We start from the raw sequence: 27,990 nt of genomic DNA on the forward strand, positions 1-27,990 counted from the left end.
TAGTTAGCCAGAAGTACTCACTGTTTGGGGTCCGGCTAGTGTGTAACTGTCCGTGGTGGCGTCCCACCGTGGGTCAGTGCACTCACCCGATGTGGCGTTTTTGGAGTATCTTCCGATATTTACGGTCCGCGGTGTTGTTACGGGACGCCAGCCACACGTGGGACACACAGCGGCTACCTAGAAGCAGGATTACTGTAACCGCAGACTTTGAACATCGGGAGATATCCCACAACCTTGTATCGGGTAAAGACCTCCCCGGCGCCCTGATCACGTGTAGTGTCAGCAAAAAAGCAGGACGCCAGCTACACGTGGGACGCACAGCGGTTTCTTGGGGAGCAGGATTACCGTAACAACACCGCGGACCGTAAATATCGGAAGATACTCCAAAAACGCCACATCGGGTGAGTGCACTGACCCACGGTGGGACGCCACCACGGACAGTTACACACTAGCCGGACCCCAAACAGTGAGTACTTCTGGCTAACTACACTCACGGATATACCAGTGATAACTGAGACATTTAACGTTGGGAACAATATTGCAATACCCATAAGAACAAAATTGCAGCCTCTATAAGGACACAATACTAATCTTAAGTGACCAATTCCTTATCAGTATAACAAATTGTGTTTTTCCATATTTTAATATTTATATTTATAATTTTAAGGTACTATATTTTATATTGTCCTATCTATTGTATGCATAATTTCATGATCTAATAAAGTAGTTATATTAACAGACCTGATATATGACCACAGATATTGAGTGCTCACTATAATTTACATATAAAATAAAATATGATATGTAAAATAATTTAAACGGTCTTTACTCAGAAGTTTCAACAGTTTTTATGATTTGTATGGTTAAAAAAATTCTGTCTATTTGAAGACTGTCCCCTCTGAGTTCCATAGGCTGATTTCCTGACCTCATAAACCACTTATTTAAGCCATATTCTAATCAGTTTGGTAAGAGTTTAGCTATAATAAGTGTTTATGATGTCAGAAGATCAGAGATAAGGGCTACACATGACACATCAGCTGACAGTACTCAGGAGGGAACGTCTGCAAATAGACTGATCTATAACCCCATGTATCACAAAAACTGGTGAAAACTTTTAATAAAGACAATTGAAAAAGGTATTTTTAGCCAAAATTTGTAAAATGCAAACAAAAAATTGCCCCAAAGGTGTCAATAGCCTTTAAAGAGCTGCATATTCTATGGAGTGGTTCCTATGTTGTTGTCCATATAGTTAATATGCACTTGACTAACTCCATTAAGTTTATAGACTTTTAATAAAATTGCATTTTAAGAAGATATGCAATAAGTTTCAACTCTGGACCAGGGTCTTCACCAGACATGACTGAAGCATCATTGGATTCAGAGCCATCTGGATGATTTTGCTATTAAACAGCTTTAGCTTTGCTTTATGGTAGAAGAGATGAAACCTGTTTGTTCAGTTGTGTTTGTTTTGGCTCCACAAATCCATCGCATGTGACCCCTATCGCTTCTATTTCATAAATGCAGGAATTGACTATTAATAGTTTGATGTAGCTTAGATAGAATTGACTAAAGGTTAATAGCACTGTAGAAACTCAACGATAGCTATTGTATAAAACACGTTCTTCAAAACAAGCTTCAAAAGAAAGAAAAGATTGAAATAAAAACTGTAATGTGTCACAGTAATGAAAACACAATAAAGAGTAAAGTGTTGGAGCATATTAATGACTCTCCAGGGAAGAATTGTTGATATAGAAATTACAGCAAGCACAAATATGCATTCAGAAGGTCTGATGGAAGAACAATGCTCCAAGAACTCAACCTCTGATGGCCAACGGGAGACTGGAAAATTTTGAGGAGTGAATGGTTCAATGGACTTTTCAAGACAATATAATCCTTACCAATACCCATGGTACGAATGCAACAAAATATTGTTTGATCACAGGGGCAAATTTCCTAATTCTTTAAAAGACCAGACTAGTCTAAAGTTGCAACAAATTGATCATGCTGGGTCACACTGTGTGATAAATTTGGTTGAAGTTAAGACACCTAGACTTACCGTCTGCCAAAATTTTGGCACAATTTTGGCACACATTGTTGCATTTTAAAGAATATCTGTCAGCTGGATCCACCCTATTAAACCAGATGTACTGCCTGGTAGGATTGATCCTGCTGATTGAGGTTCTCCAAGGGGGTAGGGTCCTTCCCTCAGTGCACTGAAGCCATTTTTAGCATAAAAGACGTTATTAACAAGACAGATATAATTTTAATTAGTACGATTACCCCAACCAGGCAATATGCCTGGTTTCAGTTACGTAAGTATGTAAGTATAGGGATCACAGCAGTCACAATTGTAACGACGACCCTAAGCCAGGGGGGCCCTGTGCGACCTAAAGACAAGTGGGGGTGGCGGCAGGGCAGTGGAAAATGAGCGTTTCCAGTGTGGAAGCGCTCAAGGCTGGTTTTAGACAAAATGTGGCCCTGGGCAAAATCAAAAAGTGGGGCACTAAATCTTGTAATAATGTACTAACAACACAGTTACATTCTGTCGATTCCGGCCCTCCCTCACAGATTTACACCTCCTCACACAGTTTTTCACCCTTTTGTTGGGAAAGGTGGCAACCCTAACAGCCCCCATGCTCAGGACCTCTATAGAAACATAGAAACATAGAATGTGTCGGCAGATAAGAACCATTTGGCCCATCTAGTCTGCCCAATATACTGAATACTATGGATAGCCCCTGACCCTATCTTATATGAAGGATGGCCTTATGCCTATCCCATGCATGCTTAAACTCCTTCACTGTATTTGCACTACTCTTTCAGTAAAGTAATACTTCCTGATATTACTTTTAAACCGTATAGGCCCGCTTACTGCAGCAAGCTAAGCCTCATCAGGACTCACTTTGTAGAAAATGTTTCCCCTGATGAGAGTAAATCAAAACATGCATGTAGGGACTAGCTGCACTTGGGCACTCTAGGGCCGTTCTTTTTAGGATGGGTGCTCGGTGGCTAGGACGTTAGGGCCAGCACAGCACCCGTACCTTAGGGCTGTCTAGGAATCTAGAGCCCCTTTCCTTACCCGTCCGTTACCTGCCTTGTTTTTTCAGGATCATACCATCAGTTTTGTTTACAGGAAGTCCGGAGGACTCCCACAATATTGTAGGACTACCAGTTAATTTTTAGGTGCCACCGTGCACCATAATGTTTGAGTGTCATTGAGCACTCTTATTGTTTTTGTTTTTTTCCTGTTTATCTGTTATATTTTGAGGGACCTTTATTAATTTGAACTGATTAAAAGTAATGTTTTATTAGGGATCACCATTGATAATTTTTTTTGATTCTGTACCCCCTGGTGATTGTGTTATTGATTATCATACAGTACTCATTCATTTACAGAATAATGGAGCAATTTACATCTGATGATTGTAAGTTGTGGTCTACTTGGGGTAAAAATTTAAATCACCCTCATTCCCCAAAATAAGAAAAATAAAAAAATACCATTATGGGCATCGCCAAATGCGAAAACGCCCATACTCTTAAAAAAAAGTTAGCCCAAAAATGGTGTTGTCCAAAACGACAGATTGTCCCGCGAAAAATGAGACACACATCTCTGTGGACATAACTATAAAAAAGTTATGAGGGTCAGAATATTGCGATGAAAAGAAAAAAAAAAATTCTACAAAGTGAGTTCTGATGAGGCTTAGCTTGCTGCAGTGAGCAGGCCTATAGAGGTCCTGAGCGGGGAGGCTGTTAGGGTTGCCACCTTTCCCAACAAAAAATACTGGTTACACAAGTTAAAAAGGTTTGTGTGGGTTAATGCGGTTGTTATTTGATCATACTTAACGTTTTTCTCCATTTTTTTCTCAATAAAATCTAAATTTTCACTGTTGGGGACACCCTGTGTATTTAAAGGGAATCTGTCATTTATTTTGACCAGAAAAAAACGTTAACATAGCGATGTGCAATAAAGTACCTTCATTCCAGCATGTGTCCTCTTTCTTTTATTCAACTTTTCATTCAGATGAAAAAGCGATTTTTCTGATATGCAAATTAAGTCTCAAGGTGCCCAGGGGGGCGTTATTACTCTGCTCTAGTGCCCAGTAACGCCCCCCTGCAGTGCCCAGCCCGCCTTTCTTCCAAGCCCAGCACGCCTCCTAAGAAATAAATATACTCCCACATACTAGCCGAACGGCGCCGTCCCCTCCACTGCGTCATTTAATTTATTCACTGCACCGTCCTTGCTTCCTCCTCTCTTGGCCTACGGCGCCGCCCCCTCTACTACGTTATTTAATTTATTCACTGCACCATCCTTGCTTCCTCCTCTCTTGGGCTCTGAAATCCCGTGCAGGCGCAGTATCGCTGAGTGCCTGCACCTGTACGATACTCCTGCTCCAGAGGGCAACAGCCTCAATAGTGTCACTGGGCATGTGCCGAGCCCAGTAACGTAATCAGAGTGCTTTTTTTCTTAGGAGGCGTGCTGGGCTTGAAAGAAAGGCGGGCTGGGCACTGCGGGCTGGGCACTAGAGCAGAGTAATAACGCCCCTCTGGGCACCTTGAGACTTCATTTGCATATCAGAAAAATGGCTTTTTCATCTGAATGAAAAGTTTAATAAAAGAAAGAGGACACATGCTGGAATGAAGGTACTTTATTGCACATTGCTATGTTAACGGTTTTATATGGTCAAAATAGGTGACAGATTCCCTTTAAGTTTTATTTAGCCTCTATTTTTAAAATGTTTCTGTTGGGATTCGAACTCACAACCTTCTACATTAAAAGCAAAAACCTTACCACTGGGCTGTAAAGCTCAATGCGATGGTGTTGCTGAAAACCTCATAGAAGTTTCTCTTGTGTCAAAAACCTCATAGAAGTTTCTCTTGTATTATACAAGAGAAACTTCTATGAGGTTTTTCAGCAATGAGTTAGCATTGAGCTCTATAGCCCAGTGGGTAAGGATTTTACCTGTAATGTAGAAGGATGTGAGTTTGAATCCCCTACAGAAACCTTTTAAAAATACTGGTTACACAAGTTAAAAAGGTTGGTGTGGGTTAATACGGGTGTTATATTGATCATATTTTCCATTTTGTTCTATTTTTATCTCAATAAAATTAATTTTTCACTGTTGGGAACACCCTGGGTATTTAAGTTTTATTAAGCCTCTATCTTTAAAAAAGTTCCATGGGGATTTGAACTCACAACTTTCTATGTTAAAGGTAAGAACCTTAACCACGGGGCTATAAAGCACAATGCTAACTCAATGCTGAAAAATCTTGAAGTTTTTCAGCAATGCCTTAGCATTGAGCTATATAGCTCAGTGGTTAAGGTTCTTGCCTTTAAGGGAAACCTGTCATCACTTTCTAAGCCTATTTTTCCACTCACTTTACAAAAAAAATACTTTTTAATACATTATTAATGATATTAAAATAAATTCTAAAGGAACTATCAGTTCAGAAAAAAACCTAAAATAAATGTTCCTGCCATACATATAGCAAGGAGGAGATCCGGAGGATGCGGGGTGGTGCTGGGCTCCTTCACAGTGGGCGTGGCTGGGCTCCATAAATGTTAGTAACAGCTCCTTGGGCTTCTTACGTGCCTCATATACATATATATAAAATCGTTTTTTGCCACAATAAAAGCACAGAGAGCTATGGGGACTGGATATTGCAGATGTGCTAGCGGCCATCTAGCAGCCCATGTCCTCAGCTCTATACCCAAAATCCAGGTGACAGGTTCCCTTTAATTTGGATGGTTGTGAGTTCAAATCCCCACAGAAACATTTCAAAAATAGATTTATATACACAGGGTTTCCCTAAGCATAATGACCATGCTTCGGAAAACTCCTTTCATGTTCATAACACTGACTCCATATATGAACACATCCATATATGGAGTCAGAGCAGGGACTCTTAAGCCGGGATGTCTGTTTGTCAAAATTTGCAGAAACAAGACAGGGCTGAAATAAATTATCATGGTGATCTGGTCTTGATGGAGAAGAAGAAGGAGAACAAGTACATGCAGTGATCTCATTTTGGGCCAAAATAATTTTTTCAATTGGTCTTTATTAAAAAATTTCTGTAGTTTTTGCCATAAAGGGTTACATTTTTTTGCCTAGCTGTGAGCATCTTACTTTATCTTGCCGTGGGTCATTGACTGGCTATGTATTTACCTTATTTCTGAACTGCTTACAGCTCATAAACACGTATTTAAGAATCAAGTGTTTATGAGCTGTAAGGAGATCAGAGATAAGGCTTCTCATAAGAAGTCAGCTGAATTTCTTGATGGGACACAGTATAAACATGGGGTCTGCTAATAGAGAAACTCGATGCTGTACAAAGGAGCTGAAGTTTTTTTTTTTTATAGAGGTTTTTTCATTATATCAATATGTTAGGGCTTTGAGTTGAAACATCATACTTCCAAAGGAGAGCCCATTCTGTGATATGGTATCAGACCCCATTCCTGTTGTTGGCCAATTATTAGTAGCATGTTTGACTGTATTAAGTTGTAATAGAGTTTTCTTTTCTTTTTTTTTTAGGGGGGGGCGACTGGTTCTCATTAAGGAGATCAAGCTGTGTATGGATTCTTAAGGCAATGCTTCATGGGTTAACTGCATGCAAATTAGTTCTCTTCTAGAAGGAAGAAAGCCAGATCGTACCAACTATTTCAGGTATTTACACTATAAGGTAATGTCTGACTTTTTAATGAGCCTTGCAACACTGGTATCCCTTTTTATAATTCAAGAAAAAACATTCTACATTAACTTATAGGATAACTGCCTCCAAGTGACACTAGTGATAGTTCCTTCTAGAAGAGAACAAATGTGCTCAGATTGTGAAGCAACCAAAAACAGAAAAAAATGCATCTTCCAATCTTCCCTTGAAATAGGGGGAAATGACAACTGTATGAGACATCTGATTGCTTCTTATGCACAACAATATGGGATTTGTAGACAGCAGGGAAGTAGACAAAAAAGAAGATATTACCCCAGGAAGAGCATGTCTATTCAGAAATCATGCAAGAAATTATACATTTACAGAAACCTCACATGCTCCAAGGACAGTTGTAGCCCCATGCACAGGACCTCCCCTGTCTTGAGCTACAGAAGTGACATCCTGGTCCATAAATGAGACCGGAAACCTGGTAATGAACATGATGTTGGAAAATGTAGAGTTTTCCCAAGAGGAACATCACGTGATTGGATACCAAATAAGCCAATCTATACAACGTCTAGACAGTAAGTATAGAGGAAACTTTCTTTTGCAGGCAAGAAAATATTAAGGTTAGTTGTTGAGGCCTGACTGGTGCTGAAAAACTACTTTAAAGTGGCTAGAAATCACAGGGGAGGAGAATCATCTGAGCCAGAACATAGTGCCACATCTGTAATTCTATATTTTCTGGTTTTTGTGGCAAAATCAACTCAGACCTTAACCCAAACGGGTGGTTCTAAACTGAAATAGGTTGTCTATGATGCTCATGCGCATGTGCTCGAAAAGATCTGCTCTTGGTTTCCCTTTAAACAGAAATCCAAAAGAATCCCATGCAGCTTTGTTTCCCAAAGACTTAGGTAGTGTTGACTACTTTGTTAGGCCTGGTTGGGTGCTCGAAAACCATTTAAGGTAACTAGAAAACACAGAGGAGGGAATCATCTAAGCCAGTGTCACAACCGTAATTCTACATTTCCTGGCTTCTTGTTGCAAAATCAACTCAGACCTTAACCTAAACTGGTGGTTATAAACTGAAATGGGTTGTCTCTGAGCATGTGCTCCAAAAGATCTGCTCATGGCTTCCCTTTAAACAGAAATCCAGAAGAATCCCATTGCTTCCCAAAAGGTAGTTCTGACTATTTTGTAGCCAGACAAAGAACACAGAGAAGAAGGAGACAAAGACGAGAGATAAAACCCTCCATAAAGTCATAATTTCATGGTCTGTAAACAGAACTGGCAATAAATGCTTAATATCCTCCGCACTCTCACTTTCCAGCCTGTTCATCAAAAGTAAAGTTTATTGCTATTTTTGAACTCAGAGATAATTTCTTTTACTGATCCAGTCGAAAAAAAATAATTACTCAACTGTAAAAAGTCGTTTGGTTCTCTAATGATAAACAGTAACAAGAGAGATCTATGGTCTGTGTCCTATAAACCCCAGCCACAGAAGAGTCACTTTAGACTGCCTGTTGATAAGAATGGACAATGAAGCATACGGAACGGCAGTGGTGGTGATGGTTTCCATTGTATCCAGGTAATGAATATCATAAACAACTGATATGGGAATTAGCCTAAACTGTAGTAAATTTGTATCCGAGTCTAACATACTAGGAACTGAGCACACTCCTCAGAGATAGCAACTGTCTTGCTTGCCCTTCACACCTGCTGCGGGATGAACTACAAAGGAGAAAGGTGTTCTGGAGATAGTTGCTGGACCCCGTGGAGGGATCCTCTTCTATCAGACATTTATGGTCTTCACAATATACATAAATTGTGGTCAAAATTTCATAATTGTTAAAATATACTTACTAGGGTTAGAGTTTTACTAATGGTGTCCACTTCATGTAAGGTTTTTTATTGCAGGTTTTGCTACCAAATTTCCTGGGTAGTGGGTACCTCAGATATAATTAAACATGAGTGAAGTCTAGAAAAATATGATTCGGACGATTCGTCGATGTTCACCAATTAATTAAAATAAATTCCAAATTCATTTGTCACAAATTGCTATAAATCAGGTATACCCAGGCCACTCTGCCTATTCATATTCATCCTACTTGCTGGCCCAATCTCATTGTGAAAGTTTGGAAGTTAACCCTTTCCCAACAGCCAATAGTACATTTATATCAGCGGTCAGGCTACATTTATATCAGCGGTCAGGCATTTAAAAATGGCTCGCGCTGCATGCTGTTTTAAAGAGCAGACACCCAACACTAATGTCCATGACTGGCATTTATTTTACACTTCAGGATATATGCCGTGGTCATCTGGGTGTGCTCCGGGTCCCCCCGGTGGAGATTCAGGGAGCTGGAGCATGTATGCAGCAGTCCCTGTCCTCCTGTGATGGTAGCAGAAATGGTACACAGCATCCACAACAAGGATGACCATAGTCCCATGTGGATCCCTCCATAAGGTCTGGGATCCTTCCCTTCTATGAACCTAATGGTATTTTTCTTTTAAAATTATTAAAGTTAAAACCAGATGGCCAAACATTGTGGATGGATCAATAATGGCCGCTGCATTATTGCAGCAACACTGTCCCTAGCGCATAAGAGCTTGCCACGTCTCTTGCTATGGTCAGCTTACAGGACAATAATTGAGACCGTACAGTATAAGGGTTTTATAGGGCTCTGACATCACAGGGGATGGCTACCTGCAGAGTGGCTGGCTGTACGGCATTATGGGTGATCTAACGTTCCCAGGCTTCTCACTTTCACAAGGAAATTTGGCTTTGTTGCAAATCAAAGTTTTCCTAAACTTTAGACCAAATTCCACTTCGAATGCTTGGCTTCGCTCAACACTAATAACAACCTCTGCTGCACATCACTGAGCTAGCAGCAGCACTTAGCATCAGGTTCCAACCACTTTTTCTGATAGTAGAGATCAAAATTTGACCTGAATATTCTTCACATTAGGGTATAATTATTCTACAAAGGGAGAAGGGGGGGGGCGGGGGCAGAGATAGAAAAGGAGAGAAAGATACAGAAGTAGACAGGGCAAGAGAGGGAGACAGAGAGAGAAGGAGAGGGAGAGAGGGGAAGAGGAAGGAAACAGAGATAGAGATAAAGGCAGGAAGAGTTAGAGCAGGAGAGAGAGATGGAGACAGAGAGGGAGAGTGAAAGAGGGGGAGAGGAAGAAGAGAGAGACAGAGAGAAAGGCAGGAAGAGTTAGAGTGTAAGAGAGGAAGAGAGAGACAGGAAGAGAAAGACACAGAGAGAGGGAGAGAGCGAGAGAAGGAGATGGAGAGAGGGAGAGAGGAAGGACAGAGAGACAGAGAGAAAGGCAGGAAGAGTTAGAGCGTAAGAGAGGAAGAGAGAGACAGGAAGAGAAAGACACAGAGAGAGGGAGCGAGAGGGAGAGAGCGAGAGAAGGAGATGGAGAGCCGGGGAGAGGAAGGACAGAGAGACAGAGAAAAAGTCAGGAAGAGTTAGAGCGTGAGAGAGAGGGAGAGAGAAAGAGGGGGAGAGGAAGGAGAGAGAGACAGAGAGAATGGCAGGAAGAGTTCGAGCGTAAGAGAGAGAGGAAGAGAGAGAGAAAGGAAGAGAAAGACAGAGAGAGAGAGAGAGGGAGAGAGAGAGAAGGAGATGGAGAGAGGGGGAGAGGAAGGAGAGAGAGACAGAGAGAAAGGCAGGAAGAGTTAGAGCGTATGAGAGAGAGGAGGAGAGAGACAGAAAGACAGAGAGATAGAGAGGGGGAGAGAGAAACAGGCACAGGGAAAGAGAGACAGAAATAAATTTTCTAGACATTTAAACCACGTTCGATTTGAGAAGAATCGATTTGTGCTTGATTCTAATTTCTTCGTCGATTTGGACTACCGTAATCGTACAAAAGCAAATTTTTAGAACATTCACCCTTCTCTAGATCTCTGCAGCTGTTGTCTAAAGCTTCTGAGCTCTAATGGAATCACCCACTACCCTCATTGCTATGTTTTGGTTATGGGCTCGTGATGACAACTGCTGCTGCCATCCTATGTGCAGCAGAGGTTGTCAGATGTCTGGTACCCGAGTAGTTTATACTAGAAGCAGTACCTGCAAAATGAAATTTTTAGGGTGGAGGAGCATGACAACTAGTAAGGGATCCGATATATTATAGATGAAGCGAACTTTAACTAGACACTAAGGGCTCATGCACACGACGGTGCCGTTTTTGCGGTCCGCAAATTGCGGATCTACAAAAAATGGATGCCGCCCCTGTGCCTTCCGCAATTTGTGGAATGGAACAGGAGGCCCATTATAGAAATGCCTATTCTTGTCCGAAAAACTGACAAGAATAGGACATGCCTCATAATTTTTGCGGGGCCACGGAACAGAGCAACGGATGCGGACCTATTAAAATGAATAGTACCGTATACAGAATCAAAATACGGCCCGTATACAGTATGCAAAAAAAACTTTCGTGTGCATGAGCCCTAAGAGTTAGTTTCCACTATCATATATTTTTATTTTATTTAAAGTTAATGGATAGAATGTGATCTGGAAAATAGAAAATAATGATCCTGTGTACAGTATACAGTATTGCAGTTTTTGGAAAGGTTACAATCCTCATTAGCTTAAAGAGGACCTGTCACCGCTCCTGACATGTCTGTTTTAATAGCTCCATGCATTCCCCATATAATAACAATTCTGGGGCATCTATTCTTATGGCTCTATGCTGTGTCATTCCTCTATTATTTCTACTAGAAGTTATGTATGAATTGCTAGCAGCCTGCAGTAAGGGTACAGAGGGGAGGTAACCAGTTGGGGGGTGTACCTGCACAGACTCACTCTATCCAATCAGTGCTGCCATGTTCAGACTGTGCAGGTACACGCCCCCCAACTTGTTAACACCCCTGTATACCCTTACTGCAGACTGCTAGCAATAATTTATAACTTCTAGTAGAGATAATAGAGGAATGGGACAACATACAGACAGAAGAATAGATGCTCCAGAATTGTTAGTACGTGGGGAAGCATAAAGCTATTAAAACAGACGTGTCAGGAGTGGTGAAAGGTCCCCTTTAAAGTGTCCCTTTGCTTTCCCGCAATTATTTTAAACATGTTATAGAGCAGGAAGAGTGGAGACGATTGATACAGTATATAGTTTTAAGTGAATTTTTTTTTTTTAACTTGTATTTTATTCATTATCATTGTTGCTCATTCTGGACTTTAAAGTTTAGGAGGCAATCCTATCAGTGATTGACAGCCTACCCTCTATCATTGATAGCCCCGCTTCCTTGACTTCAAAGCCCAGAATGAGCAGGAATTTAAATTACTAAATTGCATATTAATAAATATTTTCCCCTAAAACTCTATATTTATCTGCTCAGCTCCTTCTGCTCTATAACATGCTGCCTGTAGCTTACATTGCATTTTAATGGTCACAGGTTCCCTTTAAAAAATCTGCCTGCATTCACCTGTAGCTATAAAGTAATGATCACTAGGGGTCTCACTTCCACCTAAGTTGCAGTCCACTGCCTGTTGTCAGGCAAGATCCATCCGTGGTAACAGAGACTCAGAAGACGGAAAATGACTTACCGGAAATGATGGCATGGCATAACTTACTAAGGTAGTGAGCCTTATAAAACTACTGCTTCTACACTGCTTCTAAACATCACAAGACATAGAGGGAGTATTGACAGAACGGAGATGCCCCTGCTTCTGAGAGAAATACATTTAGCTGTGCAGCTGAAACAGGGAATAATACGTCTGAAAGAGCTACTTCACAGTTATGATTGTACAGAGAAGGAGAGTCATTATGCAAATTTTTTTGAAAACTCAGTTATACTTTAAAGGAGGATTAGAAAAAGGGTTCTGATTTCTTTCTTTTTTTTTTTTTTTTAAGAAACAGTGCCAAAGCAGTCTAAAGGCTTGGTCTGGTATTGCAGCTAATCCATGATAAAGTTCTTGTGGCTGACCTGCAATACCTTACAACCCAAGTGGGGTATTGTTTCTGGGAAACCTAAACCTAAAAAAAATTGCAGATGAGCGGGCATGGTCTAAAAAAAAAAAAAAAAAAACTAGCAAAAAAATGTCTCATCTGGTTGGAGCTCTTCATAATGCACACTTCCCTGTATCAATCCTGTAGAGCAGCTGACCTCTTTAAGGGGTTGAGCAAGAGCTAAAATAAAGTAAGGATGGCTGATATGGTAAAAAAAAATATAAAAATACTCCTGGTTGGTACTTTCCGATTCCAGCTCTGCAGTTCCAGTCCCCGTCACTTCTGGTCTTCACCAGACCGTCTACACTTGTCTCTGCTGGTGGCTAATCAATGGTCTCTGGTGGGGATTGGACTGGAAGTGATAGATATGATAGCCACACTGCTAGAAATGGGGCATTCCAACCAAGTATGTGGTGTTTTTTTTAAATGTTTTTTTAGACCATTAGAGATGAGCTGATTCACCAAATTTAAAAAAAAAATACGCTTTGTGACAAATTACTTCTTCACGAAGCGCATTTTTTGTAAGTAGTGTGTGCAATGACAGGAAGCTGCAATAGCACCGCCCCCGTCATTGTACCCCTCAGATGCCGCGTTCATACATGATAGCGGCATCTGAGTGTAAAAACTGTGTAAAATTAACCTACATTTTTTTTTAAATCAAACTTACCGCCTCCATTCGCTCGTGACGGGCCGGCCGGTGCCATCTTGCTTGAAGATCTGGTGGGAACTCTTGTGCGGCGAGAGATTACATCATCACGCCGGACGACGTGGTGACGTGATACGTCACCATGCTCGGGATTTCGGCCGAGATCTTCAATCAAGATGGCGGCTGGCAGCCCGTAGCGAGCAAATGGAGGAGGTAAGTATGAAATTTTTTGTTTTTTACATTTCAGGTTAAATTGATTCGCTTACATGAAGCACGAGGAAATTTGGCTTCGAGGCGAATCAAATTTATCCTGAAATCTCTAGAGACCATGCTTGGCCACCCCTAATTTTTTTTAGGTCTTGAACAACTTCTTTAATGTTCTTTAGATCAGTGTTTCCCAACCAGTGTGCCTCCAGCTGTTGCAAAACTACAACTCCCAGCATGCCCGCACAGCCAAATGCTGTCCGGGCATGCTAGGAGTTGTAGTTTTGCAACAGCTGGAGGCACACTGGTTGGGAAACACTGCTTTAGATGATGGGCATGTGCAATTAGCACGCACAGTACTCAATGCTTTTGTGCTACACATTCTGTAATGCAAAAATGAATTTGAATCTGATTTTTTGAAAAGTGAAAATAACTCTTACAAATCCCCTAACAAACACAGAACGTAACCTGTACTCGATGTTCTGCAGGAGTGATTTACGCCCCCATCAATTGTTTTACTCCTTTACAACAACGCTATAAAGATTGCCACTTCATTCTGCCTCTTGCCAGCTCTACCCTCGCTGGAATAGGTATAAAATCTGTTTAATGGGCTATGATTTTGATTCATGACTCCAGTTATTATGTATGAAATGTCCTGGAAGCTTTTTATTGGATCCTGTTACACAATGTATATTGTATAAGTGATGTAATACTTTTAATATTACCGCAAGATATGCGCAAACACAAGGCACATTTGTATCAATTTTGTTAGAACGCCCTGGTCTGCAGTATATTAGAATATAAAGGTTGTGTAATTTACATCATTCTGGACCATGAAAGGCATCCGACAGTTTATTACGGGCAAGGACCGGAAGCTATTTTACGGCTGATTAGCTGCGAATATTCACAAAAGCAAAAAGATCAACCATCTCAAGAAGAGATGAATGTCGATGAGATAGATTAAAGGCCAGCCATACATTGGTTAGCATCCTGTTCAGTACCTTGTGTGGATTCCCCCCTCACTCTGTTGTCTACCATGTAATTCTAAATTACACTGCTGAAAAAAAGCTCCAGTGCCTCCTTCAGTAGTGATAGCTGATGCTCCAAGTGAAACCTCTAAGGCCAGTCCTGGATAGATCTAGGTAGCTTTGTATGTATATGGATGTAGCGAGGGAGGGGTTGGTGGGACATGTGCACTGGGTAGCAGATGCCAATGAGAATGGTGGTGCCAACAACCCACTCCTGCTTGACCAGGGTATTTAGATATGGGTCTGGGGCATCAATCTGCAGTCACGGCTTTGTGTTGTATTTGATATGTTTTTGGAGTAAGCAAAACAAAATAAAGGGCAACTCCAATCACGATTGATATTAACACTGGTGCCTTGTTCCCACTATGCATTCTGGTGGCATTCCTTTCCTCAGGTAAACAATGAAAACCACCCAATCCTCTACATTACTGGGGCCCAGACTTTATTCCATTAGCCAGAACATGTGGCAGAGCCCCTAAATTGAGGCTCTTTCGAGGTCTCAGTGCTGCATGTCGCCACCCCCATTGATATTGAACCCATGTTGATTAGAGGTTTCCATTGACCCAAGACAATGGGGGAGATTTGCAGTACACAACTGCCTATAGACTGCTGGTTACACTATAATTGACTAAATTGATAGTAAGTCAGCAAAAATTGTACACAATGAACTTAATTAATCAAAATGGTGCAAGCTGTAATGAAGGGTGTCTCAAAAGTAGGAAGACATCCATATAACATGAAAATGGCTTGGCAGATGGTTTTCTAATGTTAGACACAAGCTATGAGGAAAACCTGTGAGGCCATGTTGTCACCAACATCTTGATTGCCACCATCTTGGATTCAAATTCAGTTTTCCAAATGGGAAGGTCGGGATGTAAAACAAAGTCTTAGTTTGGCAACTAAACTGAGTAATTGGAGGCCTTTTTGAGTGATGGTTGAAATCTTCTACATTGATACCAGGATATCATTCACAAGGAAAAAGGATCTCAACGCTTTCTGCTTTGGATAATGTCATCCTTATCCTTGCATGTACAAAAGAAAAAAAAAGAATGAAAAAAAATTGAAGCACACCATTGATTTTTGAGTGAAATTCTCTACCTTCTCATTTGAAAAACTGAAGTTGAATCCAAGGGGACACCATTCAAAATGTTGATGACATGGCCGAACAGGTTCCCCTTATAGCTTGTATCTAACATTGGATCACAATCTTCCAAACCGTTGTCATTTTATATGGGTGCCGCCTTATTTTTGAGACACTCTATATTCGATACAACTCCCTAGTGCCTCAACTCAGTGTCTAAAATACATAATAAAATTTGTCCACACAATGTGCTCCATTTTTTACACAATTCAAATTTTTGTCTTTTTTTGCTTAATTAATTTCCCCTTATACCTTGTGAGTAGAGTTGAGCGAACACCTGGATGTTCGGGTTCGAGAAGTTCGGCCGAACATCCCGGAAATGTTCGGGTTCGGGATCCGAACCCGATCCGAACTTCGTCCCGAACCCGAACCCCATTGAAGTCAATGGGGACCCGAACTTTTCGGCACTAAAAAGGCTGTAAAACAGCCCAGGAAAGAGCTAGAGGGCTGCAAAAGGCAGCAACATGTAGGTAAATCCCCTGCAAACAAATGTGGATAGGGAAATGAATTAAAATAAAAATTAAATAAATAAAAATTAACCAAAATCAATTGGAGAGAGGTTCCATAGCAGAGAATCTGGCTTCCCGTCACCCACCACTGGAACAGTCCATTCTCAGATATTTAGGCCCCGGCACCCAGGCAGAGGAGAGAGGTCCCGTAACAGAGAATCTGTCTTCATGTCAGCAGAGAATTAGTCTGCATGTCATAGCAGAGAATGAGGCTTCACGTCAGCCACCACTGCAACAGTCCATTGGCATATATTTAGGCCCAGCACACACACAGGCAGAGGAGAGAGGTCCCGTAACAGAGAATCTGGCTTCATGTCAGCAGAGAATCAGTCTGCATGTCATAGCAGAGAATCAGGCTTCACGTCAGCCACCACTGCAACAGTCCATTGTCATAAATTTAGGCCCAGCACCCAGGCAGAGGAGAGAGGTCCCGTAACAGAGAATCTGGCTTCATGTCAGCAGAGAATCAGTCTTCATATCATAGCAGAGAATCAGGCTTCACGTCACCCACCACTGTAAGAGTCAATTTTCATAAATTTAGGCCCAGAACCCAGGCAGAGGAGAAAGGTCCCGTAACAGACAATCTGGCTTCATGTCAGCAGAGAATCAGTCTTCATATCATAGCAGAGAATCAGGCTTCACGTCACCCACCACTGTAAGAGTCAATTTTCATAAATTTAGGCCCAGAACCCAGGCAGAGGAGAAAGGTCCCGTAACAGACAATCTGGCTTCATGTCAGCAGAGAATCAGTCTTCATATCATAGCAGAGAATCAGGCTTCACGTCACCCACCACTGTAAGAGTCAATTTTCATAAATTTAGGCCCAGAACCCAGGCAGAGGAGAAAGGTCCCGTAACAGACAATCTGGCTTCATGTCAGCAGAGAATCAGTCTTCATATCATAGCAGAGAATCAGGCTTCACGTCACCCACCACTGTAAGAGTCCATTTTCATAAATTTAGGCCCAGAACCCAGGCAGAGGAGAAAGGTCCCGTAACAGACAATCTGGCTTCATGTCAGCAGAGAATCAGTCTTCATATCATAGCAGAGAATCAGGCTTCACGTCACCCACCACTGTAAGAGTCAATTTTCATAAATTTAGGCCCAGAACCCAGGCAGAGGAGAAAGGTCCCGTAACAGACAATCTGGCTTCATGTCAGCAGAGAATCAGTCTTCATATCATAGCAGAGAATCAGGCTTCACGTCACCCACCACTGTAAGAGTCAATTTTCATAAATTTAGGCCCAGAACCCAGGTAGAGGAGAAAGGTCCCGTAACAGACAATCTGGCTTCATGACAGCAGAGAATCAGTCTGCATGTCATAGCAGAGAATCAGGCTTCACGTCAGCCACCACTGCAACAGTCCATTGTCATAAATTTAGGCCCAGCACCCAGGCAGAGGAGAGAGGTCCCGTAACAGACAATCTGGCTTCATGTCAGCAGAGAATTAGTCTGCATGTCATAGCAGAGAATCAGGCTTCATGTCAGCCACCACTGCAACAGTCCATTGGCATATATTTAGGCCTAGCACACAGGCAGAGGAGAGGTTCATTCAACTTTGGGTAGCATCGCAATATAATGGTAAAATGAAAATAAAAATAGGATTGAATGAGGAAGTGCCCTGGAGTCCAATAATATATGGTTATGGGGAGGTAGTTAATGTCTAATCTGGACAAGGGACGGACAGGTCCTGTGGGATCCATGCCTGGTTCATTTTTATGAACGTCAGCTTGTCCACATTGGCTGTAGACAGGCGGCTGCGTTTGTCTGTAATGACGCCCCCTGCCGTGCTGAATACACGTTCAGACAAAACGCTGGCTGCCGGGCAGGCCAGCACCTCCAAGGCATAAAAGGCTAGCTCTGGCCACGTGGACAATTTAGAGACCCAGAAGTTGAATGGGGCCGAACCATCAGTCAGTACGTGGAGGGGTGTGCACACGTACTGTTCCACCATGTTAGTGAAATGTTGCCTCCTGCTAACACGTTGCGTATCAGGTGGTGGTGCAGTTAGCTGTGGCGTGTTGACAAAAGTTTTCCACATCTCTGCCATGCTAACCCTGCCCTCAGAGGAGCTGGCCGTGACACAGCTGCCTTGGCGACCTCTTGCTCCTCCTCTGCCTTGGCCTTGGGCTTCCACTTGTTCCCCTGTGACATTTGGGAATGCTCTCAGTAGCGCGTCTACCAACGTGCGCTTGTACTCGCGCATCTTCCTATCACGCTCCAGTGCAGGAAGTAAGGTGGGCACATTGTCTTTGTAGCGTGGATCCAGCAGGGTGGCAACCCAGTAGTCCGCACAGGTTAAAATGTGGGCAACTCTGCTGTCGTTGCGCAGGCACTGCAGCATGTAGTCGCTCATGTGTGCCAGGCTGCCCAGGGGTAAGGACAAGCTGTCCTCTGTGGGAGGCGTATCGTCATCGTCCTGCCTTTCCCCCCAGCCACGCACCAGTGATGGACCCGAGCTGCGTTGGGTGCCACCCCGCTGTGACCATGCTTCATCCTCATCCTCCTCCACCTCCTCCTCATCCTCGTCCTCCTCGTCCTCCAGTAGTGGGCCCTGGCTGGCCACATTTGTACCTGGCCTCTGCTGTTGCAAAAAACCTCCCTCTGAGTCACTTCGAAGAGACTGGCCTGAAAGTGCTAAAAATGACCCCTCTTCCTCATCCTCCTCCTCCTCCTCCTGGGCCACCTCCTGTTCCATCATCGCCCTAAGTGTTTTCTCAAGGAGACATAGAAGTGGTATTGTAACGCTGATAACGGTGTCATCGCCACTGGCCATGTTGGTGGAGTACTCGAAACAGCGCAACAGGGCACACAGGTCTCGCATGGAGGCCCAGTCATTGGTGGTGAAGTGGTGCTGTTCTGTAGTGCGACTGACCCGTGCGTGCTGCAGCTGAAACTCCACTATGGCCTGCTGCTGCTCGCACAGTCTGTCCAGCATGTGCAAGGTGGAGTTCCACCTGGTGGGCACGTCGCATATGAGGCGGTGAGCGGGAAGGCCGAAGTTACGCTGTAGCGCAGACAGGCGAGCAGCGGCAGGATGTGAACGCCGGAAGCGCGAACAGACGGCCCGCACTTTATGCAGCAGCTCTGACATGTCGGGGTAGTTGTGAATGAACTTCTGCACCACCAAATTCAGCACATGCGCCAAGCAAGGGATGTGCGTCAAATTGGCTAGTCCCAGAGCTGCAACGAGATTTCGCCCATTATCACACACCACCAGGCCGGGCTTGAGGCTCACCGGCAGCAACCACTCGTCGGTCTGTTGTTCAATACCCCGCCACAACTCCTGTGCGGTGTGGGGCCTGTCCCCCAAACATATGAGTTTCAGAATGGCCTGCTGACGTTTACCCCGGGCTGTGCTGAAGTTGGTGGTGAAGGTGTGTGGCTGACTGGATGAGCAGGTGGAAGAAGAGGAGGAGGAAGCCGAGAAGGAGGAGGTGGCAACAGGAGGCAAAGAATGTTGCCCTGCGATCCTTGGCGGCGGCAGGACGTGCGCCAAACAGCTCTCCGCCTGGGGCCCAGCTGCCACTACATTTACCCAGTGTGCAGTTAGGGAGATATAGCGTCCCTGGCCGTGCTTACTGGTCCACGTATCTGTGGTTAGGTGGACCTTGCCACAGATGGCGTTGCGCAGTGCACACTTGATTTTATCGGATACTTGGTTGTGCAGGGAAGGCACGGCTCTCTTGGAGAAGTAGTGCCGGCTGGGAACAACATACTGTGGGACAGCAAGCGACATGAGCTGTTTGAAGCTGTCTGTGTCCACCAGCCTAAATGACAGCATTTCATAGGCCAGTAGTTTAGAAATGCTGGCATTCAGGGCCAGGGATCGAGTGTGGCTAGGTGGGAATTTACGCTTTCTATCAAATGTTTGTGAGATGGAGAGCTGAACGCTGGCGTGTGACATGGTTGAGACGCTTGGTGACGGAGGTGGTGGTGGTGGTGTTGGTGGTACATCCCCTGTTTGCTGGGCGGCAGGTGCCAACGTTCCTCCAGAGGCGGAGGAAGAGGCCGAGGCGGCAGCAGCAGAATAGGCCGAGGCGGCAGCAGCAGAAGAGGTAGCAGGGGGAGCCTGAGTGACTTCCTTGGTTTTAAGGTGTTTACTCCACTGCAGTTCATGCTTTGCATGCAGGTGCCTGGTCATGCAGGTTGTGCTCAGGTTCAGAACGTTAATGCCTCGCTTCAGGCTCTGATGGCACAGCGTGCAAACCACTCGGGTCTTGTCGTCAGCACATTGTTTGAAGAAGTGCCATGCCAGGGAACTCCTTGAAGCTGCCTTTGGGGTGCTCGGTCCCAGATGGCGGCGGTCAGTAGCAGGCGGAGTCTCTTGGCGGCGGGTGTTCTGCTTTTGCCCACTGCTCCCTCTTTTGCTACGCTGTTGGCTCGGTCTCACCACTGCCTCTTCCTCCGAACTGTGAAAGTCAGTGGCACGACCTTCATTCCATGTGGGGTCTAGGACCTCATCGTCCCCTGCATCGTCTTCCACCCAGTCTTGATCCCTGACCTCCTGTTCAGTCTGCACACTGCAGAAAGACGCAGCAGTTGGCACCTGTGTTTCGTCATCATCAGAGACATGCTGAGGTGGTATTCCCATGTCCTCATCATCAGGAAACATAAGTGGTTGTGCGTCAGTGCATTCTATGTCTTTCACCGCTGGGGAAGGGCTAGGTGGATGCCCTTGGGAAACCCTGCCAGCGGAGTCTTCAAACAGCATAAGAGACTGCTGCATAACTTGAGGCTGAGACAGTTTCCCTGGTATGCATGGGGGTGATGTGACAGACTGATGGGGTTGGTTTTCAGGCGCCATCTGTGCGCTTTCTGCAGAAGACTGGGTGGGAGATAATGTGAACGTGCTGGATCCACTGTCGGCCACCCAATTGACTAATGCCTGTACCTGCTCAGGCCTTACCATCCTTAGAACGGCATTGGGCCCCACCATATATCGCTGTAAATTCTGGCGGCTACTGGGACCTGAGGTAGTTGGTACACTAGGACGTGTGGATGTGGCAGAACGGCCACGTCCTCTCCCAGCACCAGAGGGTCCACTAACACCACCACGACCATGTCCACGTCCGCGTCCCTTACTAGATGTTTTTCTCATTGTTATGGTTCACCACAACAACAAATATATTATTTGGCCCAATGTATTGTATTCAAATTCAGCGGGATATAAATTTGAGGCCTAGTATTTAGGCGCTGGGTGACCGGTATGGATTTAGTGACAGAATTAGACTTGGAAATGCACAGAAGCGTGTGTGTGAAGTTATTCTGAATGACCCAATGTGCACCTTGAATATTATATACCCTTTTTGGGATAGATTTCAAATAGCTCTGATATAGCAGGAACCACAAAATTATGAAATTGCTAAATTGGGAATTGTACTTCAACCCAGAACAAAAAATGTGCTTTGACGGACACTAAATATCTTGCCCAGCAACAACAGTACAGCGGTGGGTAACGAGAGATTTAGAGGGATTTAAATTTGAGGCCTAGTATTTAGGCGCTGGGTCACCGGTATGGATTTAGTGACAGAATTAGACTTGGAAATACACAGTAGCGGGTGTGTGTGAAGTTATTCTGAATGACCCTATGTGCACCTTCAATATTATATACCCTTTTAGGGATAGATTTCAAATAGCTCTGATATAGCAGAAACCACTAAATTATGAAATTGCTAAATTGGGAATTGTACTTCAACCCAGAACAAAAAATGTGCTTTGACGGACACTAAATATCTTGCCCAGCAACAACAGTACAGCGGTGGGTAACGAGAGATTTAGAGGGATTTAAATTTGAGGCCTAGTATTTAGGCGCTGGGTCACCGGTATGGATTTAGTGACAGAATTAGACTTGGAAATGCACAGAAGCGTGTGTGTGAAGTTATTCTGAATGACCCTATGTGCACCTTCAATATTATATACCCTTTTAGGGATAGATTTCAAATAGCTCTGATATAGCAGAAACCACTAAATTATGAAATTGCTAAATTGGGAATTGTACTTCAACCCAGAACAAAAAATGTGCTTTGACGGACACTAAATATCTTGCCCAGCAACAACAGTACAGCGGTGGGTAACGAGAGATTTAGAGGGATTTAAATTTGAGGCCTAGTATTTAGGCGCTGGGTCACCGGTATGGATTTAGTGACAGAATTAGACTTGGAAATGCACAGAAGCGTGTGTGTGAAGTTATTCTGAATGACCCTATGTGCACCTTCAATATTATATACCCTTTTAGGGATAGATTTCAAATAGCTCTGATATAGCAGAAACCACTAAATTATGAAATTGCTAAATTGGGAATTGTACTTCAACCCAGAACAAAAAATGTGCTTTGACGGACACTAAATATCTTGCCCAGCAACAACAGTACAGCGGTGGGTAACGAGAGATTTAGAGGGATTTAAATTTGAGGCCTAGTATTTAGGCGCTGGGTCACCGGTATGGATTTAGTGACAGAATTAGACTTGGAAATGCACAGAAGCGTGTGTGTGAAGTTATTCTGAATGACCCAATGTGCACCTTGAATATTATATACCCTTTTTGGGATAGATTTCAAATAGCTCTGATATAGCAGGAACCACTAAATTATGAAATTGCTAAATTGGGAATTGTACTTCAACCCAGAACAAAAAATGTGCTTTGACGGACACTAAATATCTTGCCCAGCAACAACAGTACAGCGGTGGGTAACGAGAGATTTAGAGGGATTTAAATTTGAGGCCTAGTATTTAGGCGCTGGGTCACCGGTATGGATTTAGTGACAGAATTAGACTTGGAAATGCACAGAAGCGTGTGTGTGAAGTTATTCTGAATGACCCTATGTGCACCTTCAATATTATATACCCTTTTAGGGATAGATTTCAAATAGCTCTGATATAGCAGAAACCACTAAATTATGAAATTGCTAAATTGGGAATTGTACTTCAACCCAGAACAAAAAATGTGCTTTGACGGACACTAAATATCTTGCCCAGCAACAACAGTACAGCGGTGGGTAACGAGAGATTTAGAGGGATTTAAATTTGAGGCCTAGTATTTAGGCGCTGGGTCACCGGTATGGATTTAGTGACAGAATTAGACTTGGAAATGCACAGAAGCGTGTGTGTGAAGTTATTCTGAATGACCCAATGTGCACCTTGAATATTATATACCCTTTTTGGGATAGATTTCAAATAGCTCTGATATAGCAGGAACCACTAAATTATGAAATTGCTAAATTGGGAATTGTACTTCAACCCAGAACAAAAAATGTGCTTTGACGGACACTAAATATCTTGCCCAGCAACAACAGTACAGCGGTGGGTAACGAGAGATTTAGAGGGATTTAAATTTGAGGCCTAGTATTTAGGCGCTGGGTCACCGGTATGGATTTAGTGACAGAATTAGACTTGGAAATGCACAGAAGCGTGTGTGTGAAGTTATTCTGAATGACCCTATGTGCACCTTCAATATTATATACCCTTTTAGGGATAGATTTCAAATAGCTCTGATATAGCAGAAACCACTAAATTATGAAATTGCTAAATTGGGAATTGTACTTCAACCCAGAACAAAAAATGTGCTTTGACGGACACTAAATATCTTGCCCAGCAACAACAGTACAGCGGTGGGTAACGAGAGATTTAGAGGGATTTAAATTTGAGGCCTAGTATTTAGGCGCTGGGTCACCGGTATGGATTTAGTGACAGAATTAGACTTGGAAATGCACAGAAGCGTGTGTGTGAAGTTATTCTGAATGACCCTATGTGCACCTTCAATATTATATACCCTTTTAGGGATAGATTTCAAATAGCTCTGATATAGCAGAAACCACTAAATTATGAAATTGCTAAATTGGGAATTGTACTTCAACCCAGAACAAAAAATGTGCTTTGACGGACACTAAATATCTTGCCCAGCAACAACAGTACAGCGGTGGGTAACGAGAGATTTAGAGGGATTTAAATTTGAGGCCTAGTATTTAGGCGCTGGGTCACCGGTATGGATTTAGTGACAGAATTAGACTTGGAAATGCACAGAAGCGTGTGTGTGAAGTTATTCTGAATGACCCAATGTGCACCTTGAATATTATATACCCTTTTAGGGATAGATTTCAAATAGCTCTGATATAGCAGAAACCACTAAATTATGAAATTGCTAAATTGGGAATTGTACTTCAACCCAGAACAAAAAATGTGCTTTGACGGACACTAAATATCTTGCCCAGCAACAACAGTACAGCGGTGGGTAACGAGAGATTTAGAGGGATTTAAATTTGAGGCCTAGTATTTAGGCGCTGGGTCACCGGTATGGATTTAGTGACAGAATTAGACTTGGAAATGCACAGAAGCGTGTGTGTGAAGTTATTCTGAATGACCCTATGTGCACCTTCAATATTATATACCCTTTTAGGGATAGATTTCAAATAGCTCTGATATAGCAGAAACCACTAAATTATGAAATTGCTAAATTGGGAATTGTACTTCAACCCAGAACAAAAAATGTGCTTTGACGGACACTAAATATCTTGCCCAGCAACAACAGTACAGCGGTGGGTAACGAGAGATTTAGAGGGATTTAAATTTGAGGCCTAGTATTTAGGCGCTGGGTCACCGGTATGGATTTAGTGACAGAATTAGACTTGGAAATGCACAGAAGCGTGTGTGTGAAGTTATTCTGAATGACCCTATGTGCACCTTCAATATTATATACCCTTTTAGGGATAGATTTCAAATAGCTCTGATATAGCAGAAACCACTAAATTATGAAATTGCTAAATTGGGAATTGTACTTCAACCCAGAACAAAAAATGTGCTTTGACGGACACTAAATATCTTGCCCAGCAACAACAGTACAGCGGTGGGTAACGAGAGATTTAGAGGGATTTAAATTTGAGGCCTAGTATTTAGGCGCTGGGTCACCGGTATGGATTTAGTGACAGAATTAGACTTGGAAATGCACAGAAGCGTGTGTGTGAAGTTATTCTGAATGACCCTATGTGCACCTTCAATATTATATACCCTTTTAGGGATAGATTTCAAATAGCTCTGATATAGCAGAAACCACTAAATTATGAAATTGCTAAATTGGGAATTGTACTTCAACCCAGAACAAAAAATGTGCTTTGACGGACACTAAATATCTTGCCCAGCAACAACAGTACAGCGGTGGGTAACGAGAGATTTAGAGGGATTTAAATTTGAGGCCTAGTATTTAGGCGCTGGGTGACCGGTATGGATTTAGTGACAGAATTAGACTTGGAAATGCACAGAAGCGTGTGTGTGAAGTTATTCTGAATGACCCAATGTGCACCTTGAATATTATATACCCTTTTTGGGATAGATTTCAAATAGCTCTGATATAGCAGGAACCACTAAATTATGAAATTGCTAAATTGGGAATTGTATTTCAACCCAGAACAAGAAATGTGCTTGAACGGACACTAAATAACTCGCCCAGCTACAGCACTAGGGACAGATTTAGCTGGATATAAATTTGAGGCCTAGTATTTAGGCGCTGGGTGACCGGTATGGATTTAGTGACAGAATTAGACTGGGATATGGCCAAAAAATAAACAGACTATTGCTGGTTAAATGCACTTGGTGTGACAGCTTCACCCTGATGTAGGCTTTAGCCAAAAAACAACCACACCATTGAGGGTTAAATGCACTTGGTGACAGGCGCAGCTTGCCCCTGATTTTGTATATGGCCAAAAAATGAACAGACTATTGCTGGTTAAATGCACTTGGTGTGACAGCTTCACCCTGATGTAGGCTTTAGCCAAAAAACAACCACACCATTGAGGGTTAAATGCACTTGGTGACAGGCGCAGCTTGCCCCTGATTTTGTATATGGCCAAAAAATGAACAGACTATTGCTGGTTAAATGCACTTGGTGTCACAGCTTCACCCTGATGTAGGCTTTAGCCAAAAAACAACCACACCATTGAGGGTTAAATGCACTTGGTGACAGGCGCAGCTTGCCCCTGATTTTGTATATGGCCAAAAAATGAACAGACTATTGCTGGTTAAATGCACTTGGTGTGACAGCTTCACCCTGATGTAGGCTTTAGCCAAAAAACAACCACACCATTGAGGGTTAAATGCACTTGGTCGCAGCTTGTGCTGGCGCACCACAAGACACAAAATGGCCGCCGATCACCCCAGAAAAATGAGACTGACAAACGGTCTGTGCAGCCTAAAAACAGTGAGCAATTGAGGATCAGCAGCTCAATGATCCACAGCTGCAGATCGATCAGTTAATCAAGTCCTTTGGAGGAGTTAATCTGCCTAATCTCGCCCTACTGTCGCAGCCGCAACCTCTCCCTACGCTAATCAGAGCAGAGTGACGGGCGGCGCTATGTGACTCCAGCTTAAATAGAGGCTGGGTCACATGGTGCTCTGGCCAATCACAGCCATGCCAATAGTAGGCATGGCTGTGATGGCCTCTTGGGGCAAGTAGTATGACGCTTGTTGATTGGCTGCTTTGCAGCCTTTCAAAAAGCGCCAAGAAAGCGTCACAAAAGCGCGAAGAAAGCGACGAACACCGAACCCGAACCCGGACTTTTACGAAAATGTCCGGGTTCGGGTCCGTGTCACGGACACCCCAAAATTCGGTACGAACCCGAACTATACAGTTCGAGTTCGCTCATCCCTACTTGTGAGCTTTAAATAGTCCACAATTGTCCCTCAGAACCATCAGATATTGGCTGTGCGTCCATGCCTCCTGGCACCACCATTGATAGGCATTTGTAATTCAAGAAGAATATGACAATCCACCAAGCTCCTGATAAACATCAACATGCAGTGACCCATTAGGCCACTGCTACTGATAGGATTTGATAGATTACCTGTTCTTAATACTTTATAATATGTATTACTATGTTATGTTATGTTATTTGCAGGTACTTCAGGCTGAATCACCAGATAATTATAGTCCCTTGGGAACTGTCTCTAGGAAGGGATTGGCCCTAACCCCCGGTCTTGGCACTTTCCTTTAAGATTAGTCTGTGTTAGTTGGAGTGTGTACAGAAAGCAGCTAATTCCAGTCCTACATCTAAGCAGTTTCAGCCGATTTGGGACTCAGGGAGGAGACCAGGAAACATCCCAGAGAAGGATCGAAGATCACAATCTTTTAGAAGATGGAAAAACGCATAGAAAGAGGGTGTGCATGAAATCTATGAAGGTAACGCATGAGGTTATTAGACTTCTTAACATTTATCCATGCATAGTACAGGTCTCGGTCCCTGGTCATACAGAATTGCACCACTTGTCCAAAAGTCTTCACGCCCCTGTTCATATCCTTGGTGCTTGCGAATGGGTCTGTGTCGCTGAAGGAAATGCAGACCGTTTCTGGGATTATGATGCACCACTCGGCTGCATAGGGACATTAAGTACTGTTATATATATGAAAGCACGTCTCTGCTGGGAGTTCCTGGAGATTAGCCACCGATTCAGCCTCAGGAACTGGTGTGATTTTGTTTGAACTGTTCAAAAACTGCACCTCCATTTCATTTACATGTGGAAGAGATTTGCACTATTCAACTGTGGGGGACAGTTATCAAAACTAGTGCAAAGGAAAACTGGCTTAGTCGCCCAATCCGATTCTACCTTTCATTTTTCAATGCTCTTTTGAAAATTTAACAGATCAATCTGATTGGTTGCTATGGGCAACTAAGCCCATTTTCCTTTGCACCATTTTTGATAAATCTCCCCTTGACTTCAACTCTCTTCCACCCTTTTTACAAGTCTCCTCTCTTTGCACTTTGCCACCAGCAACACCAAGGGAACAACGCCTTCATCAGGCAAGAAAAACACCCCAGCAGGAGTGCGGGGTGTCAACCCTACCAATTTGATATTTATGACCTGTT

The sequence above is a fragment of the Bufo gargarizans genome, chromosome 8 (assembly GCF_014858855.1).
Source record: "Bufo gargarizans isolate SCDJY-AF-19 chromosome 8, ASM1485885v1, whole genome shotgun sequence".
Taxonomy (NCBI): Eukaryota; Metazoa; Chordata; class Amphibia; order Anura; family Bufonidae; genus Bufo; species Bufo gargarizans.